The 12823-nt window shown below is 45.1% G+C and overlaps 1 protein-coding gene across 1 annotated transcript in view; it reads left to right on the plus strand.

Annotated features, from left to right (window-relative positions):
* The first annotated feature begins 343 nt into the window (after positions 1–343).
* LOC126473691 (uncharacterized) overlaps positions 344–12823 on the plus strand; it is a 1039677-nt gene continuing 1027197 nt past the window's right edge. Inside the window, exon 1 of the mRNA XM_050100967.1 lies at positions 344–399. The gene's annotated coding sequence lies outside the window, so the exon portion shown is untranslated. The remainder of the gene's footprint in view (positions 400–12823) is intronic.

Here is a 12823-nt window from a genome sequence, read left to right on the forward strand (position 1 = left end):
TTGACAGAGTTCCACTACTACAGCGCCCACAGATTCAGCCGAACCACTCGTCTACGTGAAGAACGTGAACAGCAGCCGCCAGCAGGGCAGACGCGCCATCTCCCTGCGTCGCTGCGGGTCCCACTCCGCCCCCGTGGCTCGCAGGCGACGTCTACGTGCGCGTCGCCTCGGCGGCTGCCGCCCCCGGTGCTTTGTCGCGCTTTCCTTTTTAGGTAGGCTGCAGCGCGGCGCCCAGGTGGGAGTCGTCGTCTGGAGCAGCGGTGGAGGGGGGATGGGGTGCAGAGGGGAGGGGGAGGCGGCTGCGTTGCCACGCGGCGACCGGCGGCGCTCGCGTCAGTGCGAGCCCGGCTGCCGAGCTGAGAGGTGGCGTGACGACCGCACGCGCTGCCGCCTGCCCACGTGAGTACACACGCCGCGCACCTGCTGCGTCTGCCCGCCGCAGGCAAAGCTGCTGCAGCGCGGCAACTCCTCTCTCAGCTCGTGCACTGTCGCAAGGAAATGTTGCCATCAATTGACCCGCAACGGCGTTTGTTTACCAAACACTGAACGAGGCGCACGGCAATGAGCAGGCGTGAGCCTCTGTCTGACTAACGACAACGATTTACGGCGAATGAAAGAAAACACGTGCGGGGCTCATAAACGAGGTGGAAGAGAGATGTACCTTGAAACCTGGAAACTTGCTTGCCACGTGGTGGTCATTGCCGCCCAGCTGTCATCAGGCGGTTGTGTAAGGAGGAGGATCTTGATGCGTACCTTCATTTATTTCTCATTTATTTCTCATCGTACCTCTCAGAAGTTTCTCATAACATACTTGCGAGATCTGAACCATTTCGTTTCTCTTCTACACTGGTACGCAGTCATCTGCGCTCCTGCGTTTACACGCGTCTAACTTAAAATCATATTTTGCAAGCTAATGGCAGTTGATTTTTGCAATCGGACTGCTTCACCACGAAGGTGATTTAGTGACATCCAAAGAAGCGGGAATTATACTTAAGGCCAAACGTCTTGTCAAAAAATGGTGATAGTCACAGCAAGGGATGGGGGTAAACAACTGATATTGTCAAGAAATGAAAGATGATTAACAGTATTTGCTAAGGGAGTTAAGGCGCACTTTCATTGCCACTGAAGTTAAGCGAGCTAATATTATGACGATGCTTGAAATCAGTATGAAGTTTATTTAATCGTATGGCTAGGGCACCCCGCCGGGCAGGCCGTTCGCTGGGTGCCGGTCTTTCAATTTGACGCCACTTCGGCGACCTGCAGTCGATAAGGATGATGGGATGATGATGACAGTACAACACCCTAGTTCCTGGGCGGAGAAAATTCCCCGACCCAGCCGGGAATCGAACCCGGGCCCAGAGGATTGACAATCCGTCACGATGAGTACGAAGTAATACCTGCTTAACGATAAGTAAGTAATAGTTAAATCAATTCGCTGTGGTAAACTTTTAAAGTATCTGGAGTCGGAGTTAGCGAAAAGTTATACAGATACAGCTAGAACTTTTTATTTCTAATAAAACTGATGCAAATATATTCCACATAACGATTTGTACACTGCTTATCCTGGTTGTAACAGTACTGAGGAATACATCGGAAGGTGGTGCACCGACCATTGATCATTTTTCTGCCATCTACTTTCTAGATTTCTTTTCCTTTAATGTGACAATGGATACTATTCTGGCGCGTAAACTTCTAGAGCCCGGAGCATTTTGAGCTATATATGCTGTAAGAGCAACTCTTGCTTTTTGATAACGAAGAAGTGAATGAGTAAATATTTGAGCCCTACGCCGCCCGACGATCGAACAGAGGAACGTTTGAACGCTTTGTCGACTTCGTGAAAGTTATAGTAGAGGTGCAGTCAGACGAGACCGTCTCGCAATGGCTTACCACTCGATGCGGACGTGTTCTTTTTGTGTCGTCGCACTCTTCGGAACAAGTGAGGGAACTGGAATGAGTGTAGTGCCCACGACTGGGACCGCGGAATGAGGAGCGCAGCACGCGTCCGGTCGCCGCTCGCGCTGACGTTGAGGCGCTGGGCGCAACGCCCCCGCAGCCGGCGCGACGCCCTCTCTGCGAACGCCGGCGTAAACAAAGGCGCTCCGCGACTCGCGTGGGCGGCGGAGGGGACGACGTGCGGTGCCGTCTGTTGTCAGCGGAGTTTCTGTGACGTGGTAACCAATCGCCGGACACCTGCGAGTGTGCGTATAAAAGCAACAATACTGACTTTGCGGATAAAACCCCGTGCCGATACAGACGTTTACGGGCGTATCTGTGGATATCCGCAATAATGCTTACTCTGTGGTTAAAAGTTAAAAGGCAGTGTCAATATTACGATTTTGATCCATTTTTGTGATACAAACGATCAATAATACGATGCACTGTTTACATTTGGCTTTTCTGCGCAGGTACACGTACCGTATGGTAAAAGTGCAACTACTCTTAGAGGTCTAGCGTGACAGCGTAACTGGGTAGATATCTAATGCGGAACTGATATACAATGGGGAAAAAATTAGGTCCAATTCCGGCCACCAGGTGCAAATCTGGCGCTGTCAATGCAAGAAAACCAATTAGAAATTTCCATATGTAATGGTTTAGGAAAGGGACGTGGGAAGAAAAGCTCAAACAATTGGGAAAGGCCTATTGTTGATTTTGTTATTAACAGGTGCTTACACAATTTGATCAATATGAGCACCAGAGATATCGGCGAAATGCTGTACACCGCCAGATTTGCATTCGTGGCTAAAACTGGAAATAATTTTTTCCAGGGTAAATCGGCTCCGCTTTATCGCATTAGCATATCTACCAGGTTTCACTGCCATACGGTACTTACAAGCCACTCTCTGTTAAGTAGCTGCACTCTAATTATAACCACACCATAGATCTTGCTCCTGTCGTATAGGCAGTTGCCTTACGTCTCAGTCATTCCTTTTTAGTTGTCATTAACGGCTGTCTCTTACTTAATTACCGAAAGTTGCCGTAAAAAGACGAGAAGGCTGCTGAAAACTCCATCCGTTGGAAACTTTGCTCCATGGCCTGACTCCCATTTGTGTATCACATGCGACGTAAGTATAAAATCAGTATATCTACGTTTCTCTTAAATGTATTGACTGGAACTCAACGAAGTGCTTATTACAGCGATGAGTTTATCACGTTAAGATGATATAAAATTATGGATAATTAGCATACATTTGATAAGCAAAGTGTATGACAAGCATTTAACAATAGGCAAGATAGGACATTTAATATTGTTTCATCTGACTTCTCACTGTTGAGGGAAATATTCTGCAGAAAATTTGTTACTATTTATTTCAGTAATTACGACAGAAACTTGTAACTTAAGGGACGTACCAGCAATATGACAAATCACTTTGTATTAAAATATCACGATCGGCCTCTTCTTGCTTAGCCTATGGAGTGTAAATTACGATGTCAGATCTTAGAGGATGAAAATTGAGGCCAGGCGTAAGCCCACCGCCAGAGCTACAGCGCACTTGGTTTACAACATTTTAATATCCACGGACGTGGATGTCAATAGCAGACTTGGGGATGTTGCTAACATTTTTCTGCTCCGCACAGACCTCTACCCATCACTCTGTTAGGCTTTTCTGTGCTAATCTTGTACCAACTGAATTCTGCACAATTTGTGGAGAATGTTTATTTGATGCAGCATTAATAGCGACTAAGTAGGTGGAAAAGAAGCGTTGGAGCATATGTTGTTTATTGATTTTGTTATCTGAGTACTGTGAAATCTCTAGAAAAGAGCAAATACGAAAGAGATATAAGGCGCAACCAAAAAGTTCCCATTCGAAGGCCATAAAGTCCAGAATCGATATGCCAATTAGGAAAAAGGCCAAGAGCATTTGGTACCCGTTTGGTAATACAAAGTGTTGAAACTTCCTGTAGATCAAAACTGTGTGCCGGACCGAAACTCGAACTCGGGACTTTTGCCTTTCGCGGGCAAGTGCTCTACCAAATGAGCTACCCAAGTACGACTCACGCCCAGTCCTCACAGCTTTACTTCTGCCAGTACCTCGTCTCCTACCCTCCAAAGCTGTGAGGACGGGGCGTGAGTCGTGCTTGGGTAGCTCAGTTGGTAGAGCACTTGCCCGCGAAAGGCAAAGATCCCGAGTTCGAGTCTCGGTCCGGCACACAGTTTTGATCTGCCAGGAAGTTTCATATCAGCACACACTCCGCTGCAGAGTGAAAATCTCATTCTGGAATACAAAGTGTTCAGCTGCGTGAAGAAATTCGTTACTGCCTCCTACACTGCCCTAAAGGAATCGTCGACCAGACAACGCCTTTTTTAAAGGACCGAAGGCTTGATAATCGCCTTGAGAGAGAACGGGGCTATGGAGCGGATGCTCGAGTGTCTTCCTCTTGAGTTCGCTGGCCTCCCAGACCGACCAGCGTCTTGCCACGCCATTCCAAAAAGGTGATTTTCGATCAACATGCTGCTTCGCACACATTCTCCATTCTCCAATGGATGTCTACCGGCATTTGTCCTTCAGCAGCCAAGAAAAGAACAACAGCACGTTGCTCCTGTTTGGACGCATTTGGTAATAACTTCGCCATAGTGCACCTTTTGGTATTTACTGCACGCGCTTCGGAAGGACACCAATGCTACACTTACCTATTGCTTAAAAGTCGATGCTTATATTCCTTCATTGGAGTCGCGCTACGTTGCACATACGAATACTCTGAGGAAACTTTTTGATCGACCATTATATATTCCCAGGTTTGTGATCGTCTTCAGGATATTTTGGCAGGTAGTGACCAAGACTTGCTTTCGCAAAGAGCCACTCGTCAGCAGACACATTTGGTTTCTCTGGATTCACAGAGACTTGTGATAAGGTCATTACTGTTCATTTTATGCAGCAATAACATGTCAGATGTTCTTACTTATATTCTTAAACTTTCCAAGCGTGATTGTTGTTTATGAGAAAATAAAATAAAAAAGGAAATAAAGCCGAAGGAATTCTCCGAATGTGACGGAAATCGATAGATGTAACGTACTTGTGCAACAAACAAATGAAGACAACTTCGCCGGCTGGTGTGGTCGAGCGGGTCTAGGCGCTTAGGTCCGGAAACGCGCGACTGCTACGGTCGCAGGTTCGAATCCTGTCTCGGGCATGGATGTGTGTGATGTCCTTAGGTTGGTTAGGTTTAAGTAGTTCTAAGTTCTAGGGGACTGATGACCTCAGATGTGCTCAGAGCCATTTGAACCATTTGAACCAAGACAACTTCAGGAAAACTGGATGATCTATCCAAGCGAATGAGCTTCACATATTTAGCAAATCAATAAGGCACTGACGCGTTGGTCCACCTCTGACCCGTATGCAAGCAGTTATTTGGCTTAATGTTGATTGACAGAGTTGTTGGATGTCCTCCTGAAGGACATCGTGCCAAATTCTGTCTAATTGGCGCGTTAGATCTTTAAAATGCAGAGCTGGTTGTAGAGCCCACAATGTTCCTAACGTTCTTGAATGGGGAGAGACCTGGCGAACTTGCTGCCCAAGGTAACGTTTGGCAAGCTCGAAGACAAGCAGCAGAAAGTCGGGCGAGTATTATGTTGCTGAAATGTAACCCTAAGATGACTCATTGACTGGAGTGGAATTGCCTTCAGTGATGAATCCCACTTCGAACTGAGTACCGATGACCAGTGCTACAGGACGGCGATTCAATTGAGACGTCGTTAGTTTTGCATCCTAAAGCGACATCCCCTCTTTCCCAAGACGCTCGTCTGTTCAAATTTAGAAGAGCTATCATTCCTGCAGTGTTTTGGACAGTCGCAGCGGTGTGGGGAGCTATCGGGTATTACTTTAGGTCACGCTAGTGGTTACCGAGGCTACTCTGACGGCAATGGTACGTCACGAACATACTTCAACTCCATGTGTTATATCTCATGCGACAGTATCGCGCTGCCATTTCTTCAACAAGATAATGCTTGTCCACACATGGCGCATGTCTCTATGAATGTGTGACGATGAGGTGCATCCAGCAAGATCCGCATATCCGTCGGTGACAGAAGATGTATGGGACCAGTCATAACGTCAAAATCGTCTCAGCGTCAGTATCCGGGACCAGTTACAACAGATGTATTCCAGCTAGCCTCATAAGAGGATAAAACGACTTTATGGAACACTTTTCAACCGAATCCAGACTAGACGGGGTGCAACATCACACTGATAAGTGGACTCAAGTTCCCAAGTTCTCTGTAAATTGGACTATTTTCTAATCCCTGAAATAACATCACTCAGCTTCTCTACCAGTGAAGTTTCGTCTCGTTTCTCCCTCTCCTTCTGGGTGGTTCTCTTTTCTTGTAAGGCAGTGTATTTTGCGTTTGTTATTGTTTCCCGTGATTGATCTCATGTCATGTAATGGAACAGTAGTGGTTAGTTCCGAATATTTATGTACGTCACATTTATTTATTTAGAGGTTCGAATACTATTCCTTGCACCAGCCATTGATTCTCTGAAGATCTTCCTGCGTTCCTATATAATTTTTTGGCGTTCATATACTTCTGTATACGACGCATTTCGCCCCTTCACCACCATCACCACCACCACTACCACCCATTTTGGTTTCTTCAGATTTCCACTAGCCTACTCATCCTTTTCCAATGAGCAGAGTAGGACAAAGTATAGGTCCAGTTTCAAATCCCGATCGGTGTGAAACACATTTTTAATCGATCAGGAAATTTCATTTCTTCTGCCATTCCGCTGCAGTATGTTTCATACGGAAATTTTGGATTGGTTTTAATAAATGTTCAGTGGAATTTGTCTTCTATGTATTTCATTATCCTCTGATAATTTGCTGCTGTTGTAAAACTCAAGAAAAATTCTTTCCTGCTGTCTGTAGACGGAATAAAAAAGGAATACTTTTAGCGTACTGCAAGTTTGATAAGCGTGTTGTAACTTCCAGCTAGAAGCGAACACAGACGAGTTTTTCGTTCTTCTCGGAGTTAAAATTATATGAAGAAGCTTTGACTTTGTGTAGGAAAGAAACACGAGTCATAATCTGCAGAGAGAATGGCACGGGCATACAATTCACAGGGAAGACAATGATTTTTAAGACCTTATGGGTACGTACATTGCGAATTTGAGGACATGCAATCCTTAAAACTAAAAACTTGAGGATTGTACATTCAGTCATTTACATTGAAACTTTCTGTTCCACCCTGAGGGCTATGCATAATAATGCTGCGTTTCAGGGAAATATTACTAACCTATGTGACCAGATGTACTGGAACAGACGTAACATTTCCTAGAGTTTCGTGGGACGTATAAACCAACAGTTTCTGACATTTAGTAGCAGCGCTCTCGAACCACGCCTCGGTACAACATCTGCGTCCTGGGCACCTGGAGGAGTAGGGAGTGCGGAAAACAGTTACCCAGGGCAAAGCGCATCCACAAACAGCTGCCCCTACTAGGGATAAGATTCAGCATTTCCAGTGAACACTTTTCCATTTGCCACCCTAGTTCCGAAATTGAATCAAGCCACTGATACCCCTTCTTGCACTTTAGACAATGGCTTGTTGATCAGTGGTTTAGAGATAGCGTGTAACTCAGGACTGTCTTGTCAACTGGGTCTGTTCTCGAGAGGACTATGTAGGCGGGTTGAGGGATCTAGTCTAACGTTGCGATTGGAAGTGAACGGCGAAGTCGTGGAAAAATCAAGTAGGTTTGTAGAAAACTGAAGCCGCTAATAAATACTTTCCATTTACATTTACATTGGTTCTTCGCAAGCCACTTTATGGCGTGTAGCGGAGGGTACTTTGTATAGCGGGAAGGATGGCTGTTGGTAAGTCTGCGTGACAGCTCCAATCTCTGTAATTTTGTCTTCGTGGTTATTTCACGAGACATACACAGGAGGCAGCAATATACTACTTGATTCTTCTACGAAAGAGTACGCTCATGGAATTTTAACGGCAAACTACGCTAGTATGTTCAACTCATCTCTTGCAACGTCTGCCGTTACTGAACTAACTTGTGACGAAACGCCCTGCTGTTCATTGGATCTTCTCTATTTCCTATTTCTATACTATTTGGAACAGATTCCATTAACAAGACATTTTCAAGTCTCGCGGTTGAACGAAGCTTTCGTGAGTTAACTTCTTCGTTGGTGGTCTACACTTCCAGAGGTTTCTTAATAAATCTCAATCTGGAATCTGCCTTTCTTGCGGTCGCTCCAATTTAAACTGTTCCAAACACGTACTGCCAGATGTTTCTTGGATGTGATTGCTTCAACTGGTTGTTCTGAAGTCGTATAATCATATGATAAAGTGTCTTTCCGCCTATTTATTCGCGATGCGTTAGTTTTGTAAATGTTAAGGTTCAACTACCAATCCCTGCAGATCTTCCTGCATTTCGATACAATTTGCTAGCGTTGCAGCAGCATCATCTGCGAAAAGCCTCATGGAATTTGCGGCGTTATCCACCCACTCATTTACATGTATTGTGAGAAGTAATGGTACTACAACACTCTCTTGGTGTACGCCCAAGCTACTTTTACACCCAGAGAGTTCTCTCCGTTAAGAATGACGTGTTATTTGCTAGAACTCTTGAGACGAGTTGTTTTTTCTTCATTAGGCCACTGTACAGAATTGTGTCGAACATCTTCTGGAATTGAAGGGCTGCGGCATCGACCTGGCCGCCGGTATCTATAGCCTTCTGCACGACCGGAGCATCGTGGGATTGTTTGCGAACCCCTGGTTGATTCTTAAGAGGAGATTTTTGGTTCCAGTAAGCTCATAATACCCAAGTATAGGATGTAGTCTAAAATTCTGGATCACACTGACGTCAGAGTAACGCGTTTATGGCTAAGTGACCCTGTTCGACGATCCTTCTTGAAAACGGGAATGAGATGCGCATTTATCAGTTCCCTAGGAACACTTCCGTTCATCCAGCGACCTACCGTTGGCTACTGCTGGAAGGGGAGCAAGATCTTTCTGATAGCTTATTCATAATGGTTTTAGTATGATATCAGTTGTAGTGGCCTTGCCTCTGTTGAAAATTTTGATTTTCTTGCGACAGTTGAAAGGATGACCAGCAGTACGATAACTGGTGTGTCTTCATGGTGTACAGAGAACAGTGCAGTAAAAATTACTACTTTGATAATTCATAGTGAGGAACCTAAAATCAACTGAATGTAAGATTGCTGCAGTTTCTCCACTTTATATTACATCAAGTTAAATATAAAAACCAGTACAGTGATGTTTAACCGTTAATATCAAAAAGATGTGATGTACAAGTTTCTCCATTCCGTAGAGTAATTGTCCGCAGTGGCTGGAGAATTGTGCGCTTGATGTGGGAATCGTATTATAAATATATAGGGGAAAAGTAGCCGCCACATACGTTATCTACCAATTTCTCATTCGAAATTAGAATAATGGAACGTGGAATGTGCAATCACTTTCATTTTCCCATTTCAAATAATTATTAAGAGCGTTCATTTCTTGGGTAAGCGGTAATTACAAACATAGCTTGGAGTGTCTTCACCAGTAGATGCAGCATGATTCCAAGCAGACTGCTCAACACCGCTATACTACAATTCTTCGTCTTTACCGACTTCTCAACAGATGTAATATAACAAATCAATGTGTGGATAGTGATTTCAATGCGCTACTAAACTGGTTACTGCAGTCATCATCACAAATGCTGGAAACATCTGGTAACTCCCACGACTCTGGTACTCCCTCCTTACCTCTGGTTTCATTCTTCTTGTTTATGGCTGTTCCTCCGTAAAGCACTCACGTAAAGCTATCCCAATCTTGTTCTTCAACGCAATCTGTTGTTTCATTTCATTCCTCACTTTCTTCTTCATTTCAGCTTCCTGCAGCTGATTTTTCACGGGGGAGCGCATCTATTTTCTTTCAGCGCACCATTACCCCAGTCTACCATTACGCGCGCCGGCCGTGTGGCCGAGCGGTTCTAGGCGCTTCAGTCTGGGACTGTGCGACCGCTACGGTCGCAGGTTCGAATCCTGCCTCTGGCATGGATGTGTGTGATGTCCAAGGTTAGTTAGGTTTAAGTGGTTCTAAGTTCTAGGGGACTGACGATGCTCAGAGCCACCATTACGTGCTAGTGCAATCACATTCTACACGTTAAACTCTTATATTTAGAAACTAAATATATGCAGTGACGCAATGAATTACCATTTTAATAACATCTTCTGGTAAAATTAAGCAGTGTGCTGTGTGGCTAGGGCCTCCCGTCGGGTCGACCGTTCGCCCGGTGCAAGTTGACGCCACTTTAGCGACTTGCGTGTCGATGGGGATGAAATGATGATGATAATGACAACACAAAACCCAGTCCCTGAGCGGAGAAAATCTCCGACCCAGCCGGGAATCGAACCCTGGCCAGTAGGTATGGCATTCCGTCGCACTGACCAATTAAGCTACCAGGGGCGGACGGTCAAAATTAATCATTATAAACTGTAATCTTACCTTCTTACTTTCTGTCTGTTGAAAATAACAAGAAACTTACCTGTTTACTTGCATCGCAGTCACGCCGGCCGGTGTGGCCGTGCGGTTCTAGCCGCTTCAGTCTGAAACCGCGTGACCGCTACGGTCGCAGGTTCGAATCCTGCCTCGGGCATTGATGTGTGTGAAGTCCTTAGGTTAGTTAGGTTTGAGTAGTTCTAAGTTCTAGGGGACTGATGACCACAGATGTTAAGTCCCATAGTGCTCAGAGCCATTTGAACCATTTTTGCCTCGCAGTCACACATCTCAAATGGCACCTGTGTTCCTATTAGTATTTGTTACTTACGTGACCCAGAAAAAAGCGGCAGTAGTTGAAAACTTGAAATATATTGAATGTATATGATTACCCGCTGTGCACGATTACAACTCTCATTTATACAGTGTGATTTAGCTGCCTCTCTCACTGGGTTTTACGCAAGCTGCAACACCTTCAAAACCACAAATGAATTTTTCCTATTCTCTCAAACACTACATACAAACTACTAGTCCTACAGAAAAAATGAACAGGATCTTTTTGTAGGAAAGTAGTGTGGATAAATTTTGCATAGGAATACGTTTTTACTGGAGACCACAGTTTTTGTGTTATTAAAAAAAACGCGTTTGAAGGTCACTTTTGTATGTTTTTCTTAAATAATTAGAAAACTACAGCCTCTGTGGAAAACGTATTCCAGTTCAAAATTTAACTACATTAAATTCCCTACAAAAAAGCTCGTGTTCATTTTTTTGTCTAGGATTAATAGTTTGCATCGAGCGAGTGAGAGAATATGAAAATCTTGTGTGTGGTATCTGAAGGCACTGTGGGTTGCATAAAACACAGCGGTAGGGGCAGCTGACTCACCCTGTACGTAGATCGGTCTCGAATTGAATGAGCTGAAGACTGAGTATCTGGTGATGAGCGTGAGCAACATCTATTCAAGGGACCTGCCCCATCCATTGGCAGTCGCAACCCCATGTTACAGAAGGGTTATAATTAAAGATATAGTGACGGTCTTTACTGGACGCTCGTGTGAGGCAGAAGAAATGTGGATCCAAGCCACAAACCGATTGTACTCACTCAGCCTTTATGATCGTGCAGTCTCTTAAGAAGTTTCAGACATCAGCTGATCCAACCCGTAGGGTTTTATGGTTGCGAAACTTGTAATGTCCTGAAAAAAAAGAGAAATAATCTTTTCCCTTACGAGTGGAGAGTCCTAAGGAATGTCTATGGTCCAGTAAAACATGACATCGCTGGTGAATGGAAGATACGGCATAACTGTGAGGCTGGACAAGATGTAGAACAGACTAAATAATGTAGGCCTGATGAGAATCAAACGACTTGTATACACTGGTCATGTCACTCGAAAGGATCAACGTCGATGCCCTTTCAAATCAAGCGATTTTAATCCCCGTGGAAGAAGACCAATAGGCAGACCAAAGAAAAGGTAGAGGTATGGAATCCATGTGAACTTATTGCTGATCGACGTAAAGGATGATTGGCAAGAGAAAGAAGGAAACGGAATCTAGCAGATTCTGAAGGTACTGTGGGTTGCATAAAACAAAGCGGTAGGGGCAGGTGACTCACCCTGTACATAGATCGGTCTCGAATTGAATAAGCTGAAGACTGAGTATCTGGTGATGAGCATGAGCAACATCTATTCAAGAGACCTGCTCCATCCATGGGCAGTCGCAACCCCATGTTACTAGGTTAGGTTAGGAACACTCAAGCGGCCGAAATGGTGTCCAAGTGAAACTACGCGCGGTCCAGTGGACTTTATCGCATATAGAGCGTAAGTGAATGGCTTTTACTTTTCGAATACGTCTCGTGTGGCGGTTCGATGTGCTGCGCCTAATCACCTCTACCAGGCAACGACTGTGGCACCATTGGGGCAGGTGTGCGGTGCGGCCTGCGGCTGTGGCCGGCGCGGCATTGAACTTTGTCGCGCAGCCCCGCAGCCGTGTGGCGTGGCGTGGCGCGCGCTCCGGGAGCCGTTTATCATAAACATCGCCCCTCAATGGCCCATTGTTCGCCGCGCTTCCTCCTCGCTTTTCTTTTTACCGACATCGCCAGCGTCGTCCCTTTCAGCCGAGATCAACTATTCCACTGAGGTCATCCCATCTCCCATCGGTGGAATTCCTTACAACTTTTTGAATACGCTACTCGGTTACAAATTATTGCGGGATATCGTTAGGTTGCATTTTTACCGACGCGGAATATGCATTCGAGGAAAATGAAAAGAATATATTGCCGTGTAGCAGTGGTTCCACATGAATGAAATTTTATGCACGGATCTTAAAGGATGTCCACTGTAATTGATCGTAAACACAGGGCAATACAAAGGCTGTTTAGAGACTCTCGTGGATAAC

Source organism: Schistocerca serialis, chromosome 1, assembly GCF_023864345.2.
Source record: "Schistocerca serialis cubense isolate TAMUIC-IGC-003099 chromosome 1, iqSchSeri2.2, whole genome shotgun sequence".
NCBI lineage: Eukaryota > Metazoa > Arthropoda > Insecta > Orthoptera > Acrididae > Schistocerca > Schistocerca serialis.